Here is a 16503-nt window from a genome sequence, read left to right on the forward strand (position 1 = left end):
AATCGTGTGCTTAGCTTTGTTGTATTCAAAAAGAGATATGGCAAGGTAAGAGGATGACCTTATTTTTAGGGAGTTTGGAAATCCGAAAATCTATGAGCTCGGGAGTGGTAAACTTCTCCCAACCACCGAGACTAATTTCACTATCCATCAACAATATGGTAGGATGGTCCAAATTGAGCAATTTTCCGGAGGTGCAAGTGAAGACCTCATTGAACATTTGGACCGATTCTTTGAGTTGTGTGCAATGATGCAAACCAATGAAATGATCCAAGATTACATTCGTATGCCTCTCTTTCGGCAATCTCTCACCGAAAGAGCAAAGAAATGGATAAAGCTTTTGAAGCCTAACTCTCTCACCACATGGAAGGAAGTTGCGAAGGCCTTTCTCAAGAGATTCATTTCCGATGAACAAACCGCAAAAATGAGGAGGAAGATAGCTTCTTTTGAGAAAGAACCGGATGAAACTCTTGGGGAAGCATGGAAAAGGTTTAAGGATTTGATTAGAGCATGTCCTCATCATGAATTCAACCATAATTTAAATGCAGGTGCCGGTGGCCAATTGATAAAGATCCCACAAAGCCAAGTTGAAGCTACAATTGAAGAAGTGGCTAATAACTATTCTTAAGGAGGCCAAAGAAGGTCCCAAGGGAAGCAAGGAGATCTTTAAGAGTTGGAAAAAGTCGGCCAACTTAAGCACATAGTTGATCCCTTAAATGAAAATCTTTCCAAGTTGAACTCAAGTGTTAGTTTGGGTTCAAAACCGTCACAAATCATTGATTTGTCATGTGCTCGTTGTGGTGGGATGGATCATGATTCATCCTATTGTAGAGAGTTCAATCCAGAGCATGGTGAGGTTTTGACTTTGAGGGAAAAAGAGTTTGTAACCCAAACTTAATCTCAACAACTTCAACAACCTCCAAGGCTAGAAAACTCCTACCCCCATGATGGACCTCTCTTCAATCTACCAACCAAAAAAATTTCCTACCCTTCCATCCAAATAGGGAACTTTAAAGATCAACATCATGACCAAAATCCTCAAGAGTATGAAGAACAATCACCACCCGACCACACACAAACCCAAATTCTTCAACAACTTAAATGATCACTCAACAATTCCAAGAGATCTAATCTCACAATGAAGTTGTAGATTCCCTACTAGCCCAAATTTCTTCTCTCCATTTAACCACAAAACTCCCCTTACAATCATTTACTAACCCTTCACATACTTATTAACCCGAAACTTGCAAGAAGAATGAGAGAAAGGAGGACAAGGTTGTAGAGGATGTGGTTGAGATGAAGGTTGAAGAACAAAATGAGAAGCCATATGATTTTAGTGAACCAAACAAGTTTGAAGGCCCGGTTCCCTTTCCTTGTAGGCTAGTTGAGAATGTTTTTGTGAAGAGCCCTATAACGGCGAGCGTATGTAGAGTTGATGTGGTCGATGGTGTGATGGCTAATGAGAGCTTACCTCCACGTGATGATAAGGTGACAATGAGGTATGATGACTTCCTTGAAGTTCCCGCTTGGTTTGAAGGCTCTCTTGAGGAAGGTGAGGTTGCCCTTCCTAATATTGAGGATTCCAAGCTTAATCGCCCATTTAGAAGGAAAAGAAAGAAGAGAGAAAAAAGAAGAAAAAAAAAACAAGAAGAAGAGAAAGAGAAAAGATGAGCAACCATTCGCTCTTGATTCATTCCCTCCTTTCCCTTGTGGTAATTTTGGGGGAATCTATGATTAAATCCTCAAGTGGATGAGGGTGATGTTCTTTAATCCACCTTGAATAAGGTGAAAGGTCAAGTTAGAGCCATAAACAAGCGCTTCCCGGGAGGCAACCCGGAGCATTTCTAACCCTTTTTCTTCCCCTCCTTTGTTTTACATTTTGTTTTCTTTCTTTGTTCTCTTTTAATGTTTTCTTTTATGCCTTGTCTTTCATTGTAGGTTGCTTTTTGGATGCTTGGAGCGGATTAACATTTGGTGAATTCTATTTTATGCTCCTTTATTCTTTTAAGCTAACCTCCCGGTGAGACCTTTCTTAGTTTTACTCTTTTACTCTTTCTTTGAGTGCTTAGTTTAGGACTAGTTTAGGAAGAAGTTTAATGGTTCGAGGATTTTTTCTTTTGGTTCTATGGAACCTGGGATTGTTGATGTTGTTATCGAACGATCACTTGTATGATAATTGGGATTTACTTGGATTATTTGCCTCATTTGTGAACCTTTTTTTTATTTCTTCCTCTTTCTTTTGTTTTGTTTTCCCTTTTGTGTGACAAACATGACTATTAAAAGTTGAATTGATTTTGATTTGGAATTTTTTCTTTCATTTGGATTTGTGTGCTTTTCATGATGTGTCATTGAATGCTTATCTTCCTAGTTGTTGAGGGATTACTCAGTTTGAGAGTGCTTAGGGTTGAGTTAGACAAATTTTTAGCTAAGGTAGCATGGTTTAGAACTTTTGAGGACGTTTGAACCGGTAGTTCACGGGAAAGTGGTAAGATAGTGTTGCTCTCTATAGTGGATAAGATTCCCTTTAGTTGGTATTTGCTTACTTCCCATCCCTTGTGAGGTCTAATATTGTTAAAGACTTCATCAATATTGATGAGAAGCATTTAGGATCCTTAACTATGCATATCTTAATCCTTGTATTGTCCTCTAGCTCCCAAGATCGTGACCAAGCAACTCTAGGGGAAGAAAAGGGCACCCTTATCTCATTTTTCTTTATCTTCTTTTTGTTTTGTTATATATTTTGTTTTAATTTTGCATTTGCTCCTCTTATGAGCCACATTACAAGCCTTATGACCTTTCGTTTCCCTAACCCTTAGTTTTGTGAAGCATTTTGGTTTGAGAGGTTGTTTTGTATTGTAATGAAGATGAGAAAGTATTAAGCTCTTTGGACCAAGAAAGAAAGTAAATTGTATATATTGTGTGTAATAAGGCAATCACATTCAAGAAATAACCGTCCTTAGTTAAAAAAGGAAAGGACAACAAATAATAGTTTGAAAAAAAAGAAAAAAATAGTTTGGTTTTGTTTTCTTCTCTAGTTTAATCATTGAGGACAATGCTTTGTTCAAGCTTTAGGGGAGCGTTACTTCGTTTTTGTTTATACTGAGTGTTGGTGTTGAGTAAGCTTGTGGGAGATGGCATATTGGTATATTTTTTTATGTTTGGTGACTTCTTGAGTTTTTTTTAGAGAGGGCCCCTCTTTCGCTTCATTAGGAAATATCACAAAAATTTTCAAATTTTTGCCCCGCCTTCACCCTTAGCCTTACGTTACAACCTTGATAAAGAATCTTTTACTTTAGAGGGATGAGGTCAAAGACCGGTGGAGGGAGATAGAATTCAACCCTATGGAGAGAGTATGCATAGTTGAGATTTTGGGATGACCTTATGATTCCACATAAAAATTTCCTTTTTCAGTTCCCTCGAGGAATCATGAGGAGCTAACTAAGGGATGATTTGAAGCTAGTAGAGAGAACGTGGACCGTCTTGGTTGGGGCTAGGGCGGAGAAAGAAATCATTAGTTCTCTATGCTTAGCTTAGGTTTGTCTCTTTCAACCATGAGCATCTTAGAACGTGTTTTCCCTCTTTTAATTGAGAATGGTGAGTATTCTTTGATGCATGTCTCTACGTTTGAGTCCAAATGGAGCATTTTCCGCCTTAGAGCTTGATTGGTTTTCTTAAACCTTGTCATGTTATGTTGGTCGTGGTTGTGTTTGATTTTCTTTTTCTTTTGCCTTGATTTTTGTCTAGAGTTGTGGGCTAAGCTCTTAGGAAACCCTCACGAGAGCACACTCGTCCTCTATGGCGATCTAGGGGTTTACAGGGCTTATCTTTAGTTGCTTAAATTAACCCTGATTCCTACGAAAGTGAGTTAGTGTACATTCTTATTCTCCTTTAGTTTGTGTCTTAGCTTTGCTTGAATAATTCACTCTCCTTATCTCGTGTTTCATGTTAATTTGCTCGAGGACGAGTAAGAGGTAAGGTTGGGGGAGTTTGATATGTGACTTTTATGTCACTTCTAGGGTGTTTATTTAGTCATTTTCCGACTTATATTCCAATAATTTTGTTCATTTTATCCTTTAATTCTATTATTTGCTTATTCTCCTCTTTTATCTTTATTTTTAGTATTTTTTGTAGTTTTTAATAGTTTTTAGTTTATTTTCGTTTTTTTTTACTTAATAATTTCTAGCTTCCCTCTTTTTCTTATTTATTTTAGTGTAGCATTTTATTTTACTTCGTTTTATTTTATTATATTTTGTTCTAACCTCGTGTTGGTTTTTGGTTGTAGGTGTGTTCGGGTTGATGCTCGATTTTCATGTCCAAATCAAGTTCAAAATTCCGGGTTCGAGTCAAATGTGACAAACAACAAGCTTCTAAGCATGAAGTTGTTGCCACTCTTAACATACACAACTCCATCTCCCTATCCTACACTACACTCCCCTACTCCTTCAATTCTCTCAAAACACTTCCCCTGCTTTCCTCAACAACATAAACACAAACAGCAATATCAACAAACATAACTCAACCTTCACCCACAAGCCACGCATTCCCACATCTAGACTCCCAACCACTGGCCACCGCAACTCATAGCCACCATAGCCTCCAAACCCGCCATCAACAATCTTCCAACAACCAATTCACCACCAAAAAACCTCCAATCATCACCATCAATTACCAACCTCCGCCACTTTCCCCTGTTTATACTCACAACAACAACAACAATCAGTAGCGTATCCGACCACCACTCTTCATCAATTCAAAAACCGAGCAAACCCCATCGAACTCAATGAAGCCCCAATTCAATTAGATTTCCCCGCGGGAGTAGGTGTGAGAGGAGCGGAAGCGGGGCTCGATGCACCAAATCTGCCAATTTGTTGCAGGAAGGAGCCTGGGGGTGTACCGCGGTCTCTCTGCGGGCGCGGTCTTCTGGGTGTGAAAAAAAACCCATATCACAAGCTTCTCATGCGATAATTAATAATATCGAATGATCAAGATTTGAAGTTTGATAATGAAGATGATGATGAGCGGTGATGATACTTGTTTGCTGTTGAGGATGATGAGTCATAGCAGCTACGAAATGAAGGGGGTATGTTAGATTCGTGGGTCTCATGGGATTTTGGGGGTTTTTAGGTTTTATTTTCCTTTTTATTTTAGTTTTGTTAATTATTTATTTTAGTTAGTTTTATTTATTTTATTTTGATTAGCTTGTATATAAATCCCCTTTTGGAGTTAATACTCTCTTAATTTTTAACAACCATTTTTAAGATTAGTTTGAGGGGAGCTTCTCTCTCTCTTAGGGTTAGATTAGATGTGTTTAGAGAGAGAAAGTAGATTATTGCTCAAGTTTCTTTATTGTATTAAACTTTTGGTCAAGTTCATTTCAATCAAGCAATACATCCAAGTTTTCATCTTTAATCAAGTTCATCTTTAGTAATCTCTAATCCCTTCTTTTAGCTTTATATATTTGCTTTATTGTTGATTATTTTCATTCATCTTTTTAGTTGAACTAGTTTGTATTGTTTTCATTGTTCTTAATCATGCTTAATTTTGTGCTTCATGAATTCATGTTTAGTATTGTTATTAAGATTAATATCCCTTCCCTAGGCTAATTTCTTAGATAGGGGAAGGGGGTGAAAAATATGTGTTGATATTGGATGAATGATGATGGTGGGATTGAACTTATGCCATAAATTGATGAAAGACATGATTTTTGATAGCTTGAGATTATTGTGGCACTTTATTTGATGTTCTATAGTTTAAATGCATGAAAGTGATTTGAACTAGATTAAGATCATCTTTATTTTAATGATTGCTTGAGAATGAGTTGTTAAAGTGGAGTTTTATGGATTGTGCTTCTTTATTCTCTTGATTTGATTGTAACTAATAGGATGCATGAGAATGATCCTAATTAGTATAGACATTTCATTGATTTGCCTAGACTATTGCATCAGAATGAATTGTTTAGGTAGAATATTGTGTTCTTTGGCGTGTTCATCATGATAACCATTATTGTTCCCCTCTTTCTAATCATGTTTGACACCCCCTTACCCCTAACGTCGTTCTCTCTAGATTTTAATCAACTTTATCTTTGCTTGTTTGTAGTTTTAGTGCTTTTTATCCAAAAACCAACAAAAACATTCCCCTTTTTATTCTTGCATTAGTAGTAGATATTGATGTTGGACAAGTGAGCTTCATTAGTGGTTCGACCCTTTACATACCCCTATACTTGTATTAGTGCAGTTTAGGAATATAAATGATTAATTTGATTAGGGTAGTAGTTTAACGACCTATCTAACATTCTATCACATAATAATCATATATTATATTAGAAATTTTAGTGAACCCTAAACATGATATTAGGAAGATCAAGACACCCTAATATGATACTAGGAATTAACAAAATAATCTAAGCATGATTTACATATTAAAAGATCAATAAAACAATTAAATTACTTACTTCGATGCCTTGTATCTCTTTCAAATAAAAAAATACACACGTTAGTAACTTCAAGGAAAAATATTAAAACAGACAATTAAATTAAATAATTGAAATACAGATTTGGAATCAAACCCTCAGAAATATCAAACCTTTCACGTCTAGGGCGAAGGCAACTTTGAACTTTGCTAGGTGTGTCTAGGACTAATGAGCGAGGAATTTAGAGAGAGGAAAGGTTTAGAAAAAGAAGAGAGAGAGAGAAAGCTTCTAGCTTTTAGAGAGGGAGATGATGGTTGTGAATATTAATTGTAAATGAACAAAAACAGGGAAATACGACCCCTATTTATAGGAAAAATAGCATGGGATCAAAGAAAATCATATTCGTAATAAAATACCTCCTGTCGCCAACGACAGGAGTCAGCGCCAGACGACAAGCTCGTTGCCAGGTGACAGCCGTCAGCGCCAGGCGACGACTCTGTCGTCTCGCGCTGATTCATAAGTTCAACGTGCTTTTGTACGCGAAATCATCTTTTAAACGGGTTAAGAGTTAGTTAAGTGTCTAAGCAGATTTAAAATCAGATTTGTGATAAATAACAAATTTTATTCAAAATAAAACATCTTTAAAAATATAATTATCAATCCTAATCTTATTAGAATTAAAAGGAACCTTCTAGATTTTTCTAAAAGATTAGAATCAATCCTAATTACTTTAGGTTTAATAATTAATAGGCTCTCCTCTAGATCATTGGGCTTAATTTAATTTAATCCATAACTTCCTCATAATTCATCGGAATTGGGCTTATAACATATCGTTGGAAATCTCATTGCAAGCCCAATCAAACTACACTGTTATTTGACCCTTATCATGGAACAAACAAAATTGGACTTGCTATTTTTTATAAATAGGGTAAGAAAAGAAATATTTTTATAAACTAAAAGAGAAACATTTTAATAAAAACATTCTCATTACTAGAATTTCCACACTTTCACCTCATTCGATAATTAAATGACGTGAAAGGTATTCATCCCTGGGTTTGGTTTTGGGGAGACACATTTGGATGTCTACAGAAGCTCCCTCTTTAACTGAGTTTGGAGAAACGCAAGTTTCGAAAACAAAAGTCAAAGTAGCGATAGGGATGGAGAATGGTTCAGATTGTTTTGCGATCCTAAATCATTCTTGTAACGCCGATACTTGCAAACTAGCGTTAGTTAAAACAGATAAAAGAGTTAAGAAACGCGTATCTTGCAATGTCGAGCACACGTCTCTGGATTAACCGATTTTGTTTGACGATCTTCCTCAAGCTAGGGGATACCGCCTAAAGACTACCACGCTTGCAGCTGCCTTCTGTTTCCGCTATTTTATGACCATCTTGCACATCCTAGGGAACACGATCGAAGATAACTTCGCTTGAAATCACCTCCTTTTTTCTGACAACCTTCCACATCCTAGGGAACGCCATAGAAGATAACCTCGATTGAAGTCACCTCCTATTTTGTGACAACCTTCCTCATCTTAGGGAACGCCTTCAAAGACAACCTCGCTTAAAGTCACCTCCTATTTTCTGACAACCTTTTATATCCTGGGAACACCGTTGAAGATAACTCCGCTTGAAGCCATGCTCAATTGTCTGACAACCTTCCACATCTTAGGGAACGCTGTCAAAGATAACTCCACTTGAAGCCATCTTCAGTTGTTGTGATAATATTCCGAAGAAAAATTACCGAAGAAACCCGCTTGTTATTCCTCAAAGCTCGCTTGAACTTTGTTGTTGTGATATTTGCTGAAATTACTATGGTGCCAGTATGTTGGCGCATTTTGCTGATTGTGATCCATTACGTTGGTGCTTGCGATGAGCCAATGTTTAGACACTTTAAGCTAAGTGAGACGATCTTTTATCAGGTCGATCACCTACTGTGATTGTAATCGAGAAGATTACTTAATCATGTCAAATTTCTTATAGGGGCTAAATTGCGTACCAAGGAACCCGAAATTGCTGTATAAGGTCCGCATAGTCATTTATGAGGGCCACAAATCCTGTCTCCGCAGCAGCGCATGCCAGAACACACTGTCGACAGGATTTCGCTCTGTCGCTAGGCGACGAGCTTTAGCGCCTGTTGACAACCTTGTTGTCTTGCGCTGGAGTCGGTGCTGCCGCTGTTCATTGCTCGATTTCACTCCAAACCTTCAACTTGGTGGTTTCCTTTCAACCAAATCTGCTCAAATCTTTTATAAATTAAATCTCTTCATCTCTAATTTACCAATCCATGTAAGTTTTCTCAAACTCCTTTTATCTTGGAAGAATTTCTTGCGTTTATATTTGCGGTTTTTTAAAAAATCCGGGAACATTCTTGTTCGCTTGCTCTTTGGAAGTGGTAGCTTCCCATGCCTTGAAACTCTGTCGAAAACCCTATATTTCAGGATTTTATCAAGTCTTAGGTGCTTGATCAAAATCCGGATGTGCTCGATTAATCTGGCTGATCGTCAATCTAACTGCAATTAGGCCAACTCTAGTTGACTTTTTAAGCCATTTGCGTCCTTTTACTTCAAATCTTTTGTACTTGCATTTATATTTTAGACTATAGGACTTTGGTCATCTTTTCTTTCTCTTCTTCTTCTTTTTTAGGGTTGACCTATGGCTTAGTGTTGCTTGACTTCATATAATACTTAATGTGTTTTTAACACATATGATTTGTCATGACTCGAATTAAAGCATTTTGACATACATGGCTTGACATGACTCAAGATATAAACTTAACTTAATGATGACTCACTTCGTGTGACTCGTGTGTGCAAAGTGTTGACGCATGACTCAATTTGTGACTCGAAAATGCTAAAAACAAAATATGTCATTTTTTTGGAGGATACCGACTTTCTCCCAACAAAGAAAGACACAAAAAGGAAGAAGTGAAGTTTTTGAAGGTGCATGTTGAATGAATTTTAACAAATGTATGTGTCGATGTCATATCTCAGGGTGTGAAGATTGTAACATCCTAGGCTATATCCATTGTTGATTCTAGATGAAAGTATTGAGGTAACTTAGGCATGGAGGCTAAGCACTTCATACTTCGTGGTGCAATGATGACAAGGTATGCTTCCACGTTATGTTAAGATTTTGCGACAAAAGGTTTCTAAGGGAACTATTATTTGGTCATGTATCTGTGATGTGTGTGAAAGTGAAACTAAGTTAGGCTGCAAAGGCTAACGGTATGGAAAAATATTATTGTAAGAAGAGTCAAATGATGGTGACTCTTAGGATAGGTAAGCTAATAATGTAGGGATCAAGCCCCTAAGTCTAGCTCTAAATGGAAAGGGATGAGCATTAGAAATTTCTTGATATGATCAATTGTGAATGTAAATATGAATGCATTTTTTATTACGGTCGTACCTCAATGCGAGGTTGCCAACGTATCCGAGAGGAATCAGGCCGAACGTAGCTCTAGCCAAACCTCGCACAAATATGTGTATACCTCAAAGAGGTTTTTTAAGGATTGTAATGTTGTTAGGCTAAAGGTGGAAGAAGAAAGAGATAAAGGCTCAAGACCCTAGACTATCCCCCATGGTGCGAAACCTTGCTTTTGAATCTTTGTATTTGTATGGTTGAGGTTTCCTGACTTTTGAACTCTCTTTCTTTTGTTTTTTTTTTTATAATTTTTGCACTCTTTTTTTCGCTTTTGCATTTTTTTTATAAGTGTGGGCAATCTCGATTATGCGGTCTATCACTCACTTGGCATTCATATTTCTCAGGCACGGTACCAAGCACTCGATAAGAGACGTAATCTATGCAAACTTTTATTATTTTGATTTTTTGATTTTTTTTGAAATTACTCAAGCTTTTATTCTTTGAAAATTGCATAAATTGCACACCATCCCATCCTAGTTTTTGTAGATGTGGGTCAAGGAAAGAAAGGTCTATTGTTAGACGAGGCTCAAAGTGGTTTATCAAGAAAGGATTGCATATATGAAGGGTGAAAGGTGATATGATGTGGCTCAAATCATTGGTATAACTTGTGCTTAATTCGACATGGATTTCTTTTTCTTTTTGTTATTTTTAATGCAATGCAATGCGATAATCATATGCGAGAAAAGAAATGCTCATTTTTATTAAAAGGTAAAAAGAAAGAACCCTACAAATAAGATCTAAGGAAAATAAAAGGTGCCTATACTAGACTTACTGTGGGAAGGATGAAATAAAAGAAAAAAAAGAGGTCACGAAATCTTGTCGGTAAATATCGCCTCGTGTCTTTATTTTATCATCACTTAGTCTTTTTGCCATTTAGAGGTGTGGGAAGCTTGTTATTATCAATTAGATATTGGATGACCTCTTTTAGCTTCCAATAACTCTCAGTAGTATAACCCTTACCTTGATGGTACTTGCAGTGTATGTTTGGGTACCGACTACGCAACCTCTTCTCAGGTGAGGGATCTTGTCCAATGGGAGTGATGAGTCCCTTGGCATGGAGTCGATTGAAAGCAGTATCATAGCTAATCCCAATAGGAGCAAAATTCTTTTTTAGTTGCTTTCATGGTCCTTGATTATCCATGGCTAAGGCTTCATTACGGTCAAAGGTAGCATCATTGTTACTAGAGTAGGTGTTTTCAAAAAAGGAAGGATGGTCGTTCCTATTTCCTTTCCAGCCACTGTCGTTATTGATACTAATCTTGGCCTTCTTGTTGCTCGGAGGAACATGAAGGAGATTTGAATTAGCAAGGTCTTGAACGCGATCCTTGAAGGTGAAACATTCTTCGGTGGTGTGACCATGACCTCTATGATATTGACAATCGGATTTTGGGTCCCAATTAAAAGATCGTTTCTCAGGTATTGGATTTGGAATTGGACCTATAGAGTGTAATGAGACCTTGACCTTGGAGGTAGTTGAAAGCTTCGCTATAAGTCATTCCTATTGGTGTGTACTCATCAATGGTCCGTTTTGCCTGCAGCTTAGGAGCATTGAGTTTTTCATTAAATTTTTTACGGAAGGAAGAGGAAAAATAGTGCTCCTCCTTTTTGTCCTTTCGGTTTTGACAATGAGAACCTTGTTCGATAACCATTATCTGGTTCGCTAGTCCTTCTATTGTGGCAATAAGCATGATGACAGTATTGCGTAGTTCATGAACTTCCTATCCCAAACTTGACGAGTTTTCCTCGGTATTACTTAAGAAAACTTCTTCTTCACTAGCCATTATTACGACCCTTTTTCTTCTATCAAAGAGTGATAAAATAAATGTGGTCTTAGTTAAACAATCTCTCTCCTCAATCAAGCGTTGCAGAATGGGAAGTTAGGGGTATGTTTTTCATTTTTGACTCAAGCTCTATTCAACTTGCAATATATAGAAAGAGATCATGTGAGAAAGGGGAGAATGATAGGTCTGGACAAAGTATGTAGAGAGTGAAAAAATGATATCGTGTCGCAGTTATTCTTTGCCGTGTCGCGGCAACCTTTTTTAGGGGTTTTTTTTATCTTTTTAGGGTTCCGTGTGTTCCCTCTACCCATTTTCCCTATAAATATCCTCCTCCTTTCTACAGTTCAGGGCATCAAATGACTCTCTCTCCTCTCTTTTACACCAGAAATCATTCTCCTCTCTATCTCTCTCATATTCTAAGCCTTAAACCTATATTTCTAATTACAGCATTCTTCCCTGAAGTCCTCCAAGGAGTCAATACGACATCCGAGGTTTCGTCCTAAAACCAAGGAGTGAAAGGTACAAATAACTGAGGGTTTAGAACAAATAAAATATGCATTTATTTAATTTAATTTTCATTTGATTTATATTTTTTATTGAAGTTACTAATAATTTATTCATGATGTAGCAATTTAAAGAAACGCGCGGCATGTGAGTAATTAATTAATTTAATTACTCTTATTTTATTTTAATATTGATAGTGTCATGATTAGGTTTGTTTATATTTGATTTGACTAACGCTATTATTGTTGAATTGCTTCCAATATTAATGTTTATTCTATTATTGTTATTATGATCACTATGTTGCATGTTTAAAGGGAATATGTAATTGAAAATCACGCCTAATAAGATAATTTTGACAACTGGTTTAGGTTCCTTTTAATCTTTTTATTAATTCAAGTGATCACAATATTTTAGAATAATGTGTTGCATTAATATTCAACAAATTTATCCTAATAATAGTTTGGAGCAAATTGAATATTTTGTTCTTATGCCTTTGAGATCGCAGGATTCACTTTTCACTATAAGAATCGAGTAGAGGCCAGTACGGGCGAATATGACTCCATCAATCACTTCGTACCATCATCCCCTGTCCTCCTTTCGTTGTTCTAAACCATATGAAGTTAGTAATCTCATGGATTATGAATAAGATGTAACCTTCACGGGTCAATCGTTGTTGCCTATCGTTGTCCCTTTTGTGGTTGCCTTTTTTAATCCGTAAACAATTTACAAGTTCCTAAAAAACTTGTTGGCGGCTCCCTACTTTCCTTATCCCTAATCGTATACGTCAATTCCCACTTCCTATGAGTATCAAGCATATTCATACATGCTTTAACATATGCGCACTTCGAATGACGCCTACAAGTACAGAACGTCTTAAGACACATTTACGAAAAACGTTCAAAAGGTATGCTTAGGGAAGGCACAAAGCACGATGTGCATGCAGAATGATGCAAAAAACTAACAAAGAAGAAAATATACTATAAAATGCAAAGCAATGAAAATATTTTGATAATTCGCGTGCCATTACGTTTAATAACGAGCAAAAACCGTTGAAAAATGATCAAATGGATCAAAATCTGGATATCAATTATTTTAATGACCAGTATCCGCGCATAACTCATTAGATCGCGCTGGCTCGGCGCGCGCATTGTTCGATGTTGCGCTGGTCTGTCACGCGCAACTAATTCAGTTATGCGCGACATTTAAATCAGCAAAAAGAAATTGCTGAGCGCGATTTTCAGTTCGCGTTCTCTCTCTTCTGCCTTCACCATTTTTGACCCTTTCTCTCTCTATAAAGCTTGGTTTTTTTTTATGAAGCCAAAGGAAGGAGATCTCGTCCCTTATTCATTTTTTCCATTATCCAATGTGAGTTTTTTTTACTAAATTTCGTTCGTTATTGACTGAAATTTGGCGATTTTCGAATCGTTAAACCCCAAATTTCGAGTTTTGGGGTTTTTTATTCGGTCCATCATGCATGAAATTGTTTGTTCCATGTTGTTATGCAATGTTTAAGGAGTGTTTTGCAAAAACCTTGTATAAGAATTTCTTTGATTCAGTTCGTTCTTCCTCTTTTTCTTGAAATTTTGCTTGAATCTATTGCTTTTTCTTGCTCATTTTTGTTACACTTGCTGACTATGAAGTAAATTGTAGCAGTGGAACTTGTATTACTTTCCTTATTCACATTTTGCAAATTTTAAATTTTTGAAAAAATGGCGCGAAGCATATTCTTAGCTCGTTTTTGCCATGTTTAGACCTCAAAATTGTTTGGTAGACGATAATCATGTTTATATTACTTCTATTTGTCTAGAAGTAGTTGATTCTTTGAGATTTTGAAATACAATCCCTTGAATGATTAGTTGAAACTGGTATAGGATGGTTTTTGTGGGTGTTTGAAGCCCCCATTTACTGAATTTAACTGCAGGTATCGTAGCCCCCAAGTATGGATGGTTTTTGTGGGTCTATAACACGTATATTAGCTTAGTTTTAGAAAGAAATAAACTAATAAATAAACCTTATCCAATCATAGCATGGACTTGGCTCCATTCGTCGATGCTGAGGAGATTCTAGAGGGTCCTGACGAGGCGGTCCACTCTCGAAAGAGGGTGACCCGTCCTCGTGAGGAGGTTCGGGAGCGACGCGTCGCAGCCGATCGACGTTGCCAGGAGGATGTGGTTTGGGAGGCTCCTCCCAACTAGAACCCTAGGTTCCTTAAGTGGGACCCAAACCATCATGTCTCGATCAGATGGTGGCGCGACGTCGTGAGTTCTTTGCGCCTTCGTTTTTCTCTTTTTTTTTTCCCTCCTTTTCAAACCATAATCGTTTTTTTTTTATTCTTTTTACTTTTCCTTAGAGTGAGCTTAGCATGCGAGTTTTCCCTAGGTATCAAAGGAGATTGTGGAGCTTTCGGGGATCAGCCCCCGGGATGCTTGGGGCTGCTCGTTTTCCTATCGGCCATCGATTGGTCACGATTAAGAAGAGACGAGCCACTTTAGCCGGCGACTTTTGTTAGAGGATTCATTCGGCGACTTGCGCGTCGGTGAGTATTTCAACTACATGTGCATCTTTTAATTTTTTTTATTTACTTTCTGATGATTTTTCATGTGGCTGTGTTTATTGATCGATCTCCGTCCTTCGAGTTTGATCGCCGGAGTCCCTGAGGATGTCCGGTTTGGCATGATTCGTTGCCGTTTTTGGGCACTTTATCAAGGACTTCTAGAGGACATACGCTTCGTTTTTAAGCGAGCGTGTTCTCTTCCAGTCTGTATTCGAGGAGCCTAGGGTTCCTTCGGGTCCTCCGATCCGAATGTTACGTCCGGATTTGTTATCTACCGAGGATCGAGCTCAAGCGATCCTTGGTTATCCAGCGGAGCAGCTGGTGCTGCCAGATGCATCTTATCCGATATTCATTGCATCCACTCTAACTCCTTTCCCAGCTTTTGTTCCGCCTAGTACTTTTACTCTCTTTTGTTATTTATATTTATTTTTTCGGAACCTTGACCCTTTTATTGTATTTTTAGCGGGTCGAGCTGGGTGCCTCCTACGGCGAAGATCACGTATACCGATGTTGTCGGGTCGGTAATTCGTAAGATCCTTCCAGCAGCGGAGGATGAGGAGGGGATACTGTTTGTTCTTGAGACGGTTGAGTCGGTATGTTCCTTATGCATATTTATTTTTATATATTTTTTGTTTACATTTGTTTGCTAACTGTCCTTGTATTTTGGAACAGGTTCCGCGAGAGACCGTGAACGGCATGGTGAGGACTTCGCGCGTTTTCAGATTTCCTTATCAGAGAGCTCTTATCACTTTGTCATGTCATTATCATCGGATGGTCGTTGTAAATTTTATTATATATTTTTGTCTTTTTAACGAAGTTATAATAGATTTTATGTATTAATCTTCGTTTGGAATTTACATAATGTGCAGCTGCCGTCTGGGAGTTGCCGAGCATCGTGACCTCCTTTGTACACATTTTTTTTAATAAGAAAATAGATGTACATTTTTTATTATTTTTTTTGTACATATGACACATTTTTGTATATATATATATATATATATATATATATATATATATATATATATATATATATATATATATATATATATATATATATGTCATTATTATTTTCTTTTGTTTCCAAGCGTAAATTTTTTTAAAAAAAAATTAAAAACAAAAATTTCCGAGGGAGAGAAGGGTTCCTGACTTGCCCCCCTCGAAAAATAACAAAAGAGACACAAAAAAAAAGAAAGCGAAGAGGAAAAAAAGGGAAAGAAGAGAATAAAAATAAAATAAAATAAAATAGGAAAATAGGAAAGAAACAAATAATAAATAGAAAAAAGAGACACAAGAGTTAGCAAAAGGAAAGCATATTATTAGTCTTAAGATTTCGTCAAGATTATGTCATTATGTAGTCCAAAATACGGAAATAAATCTTATTTTCATGTCGCGACAGAACAGACACGCGCAACAGGATGAGTTGCGCGCGGCTGTCACGCGCATGTAAATTCGTTGCACGCGGATGGCGCGCGCAATATATGAGTTACGCGCGCCACCTGTTGGTGAATTTTCCTTTGAGCGAAAATTGCTGAAATTTTACCCTTCTTGGGTCTATTTAAACGTGGTTTCGTGTAGTCTTTTGATCATCTCGCATTAATTCGCTTAGTGATATCATAAGAAACTAAAAAGAATTAATCTCTCTAAATTCTCTCTTCTTCTTTATTTTTCTTTTTTGAATTTGAACAATGGTGAAAACCTTTGAACAACGTTTGAAGCAATGGGTCACTTCCCTCTCAACCGACGACGAACTAGCTTTCAAAATTTACCACCTAGACCCTCTATTGAATTACATGCAACTCGTGATTAATTTTGATTTTCTTCATGTCGTTGTCAATC

The 16503-nt window shown here is 37.1% G+C and overlaps 1 non-coding gene across 1 annotated transcript; it reads right to left on the reverse strand.

Annotated features, from left to right (window-relative positions):
• Window positions 1–418: 418 nt before the first annotated feature.
• Window positions 419–525, reverse strand: LOC145625702 (small nucleolar RNA R71). The gene has a single exon (XR_014110610.1). It is a non-coding gene; the product is annotated as a small nucleolar RNA R71 (small nucleolar RNA).
• Between the last annotated feature and the right edge of the window lie 15978 nt (window positions 526–16503).

Source organism: Chenopodium album, chromosome 3 (genome assembly GCF_948465745.1).
Source record: "Chenopodium album chromosome 3, dcCheAlbu1.1, whole genome shotgun sequence".
Classification (NCBI taxonomy): Eukaryota; Viridiplantae; Streptophyta; class Magnoliopsida; order Caryophyllales; family Amaranthaceae; genus Chenopodium; species Chenopodium album.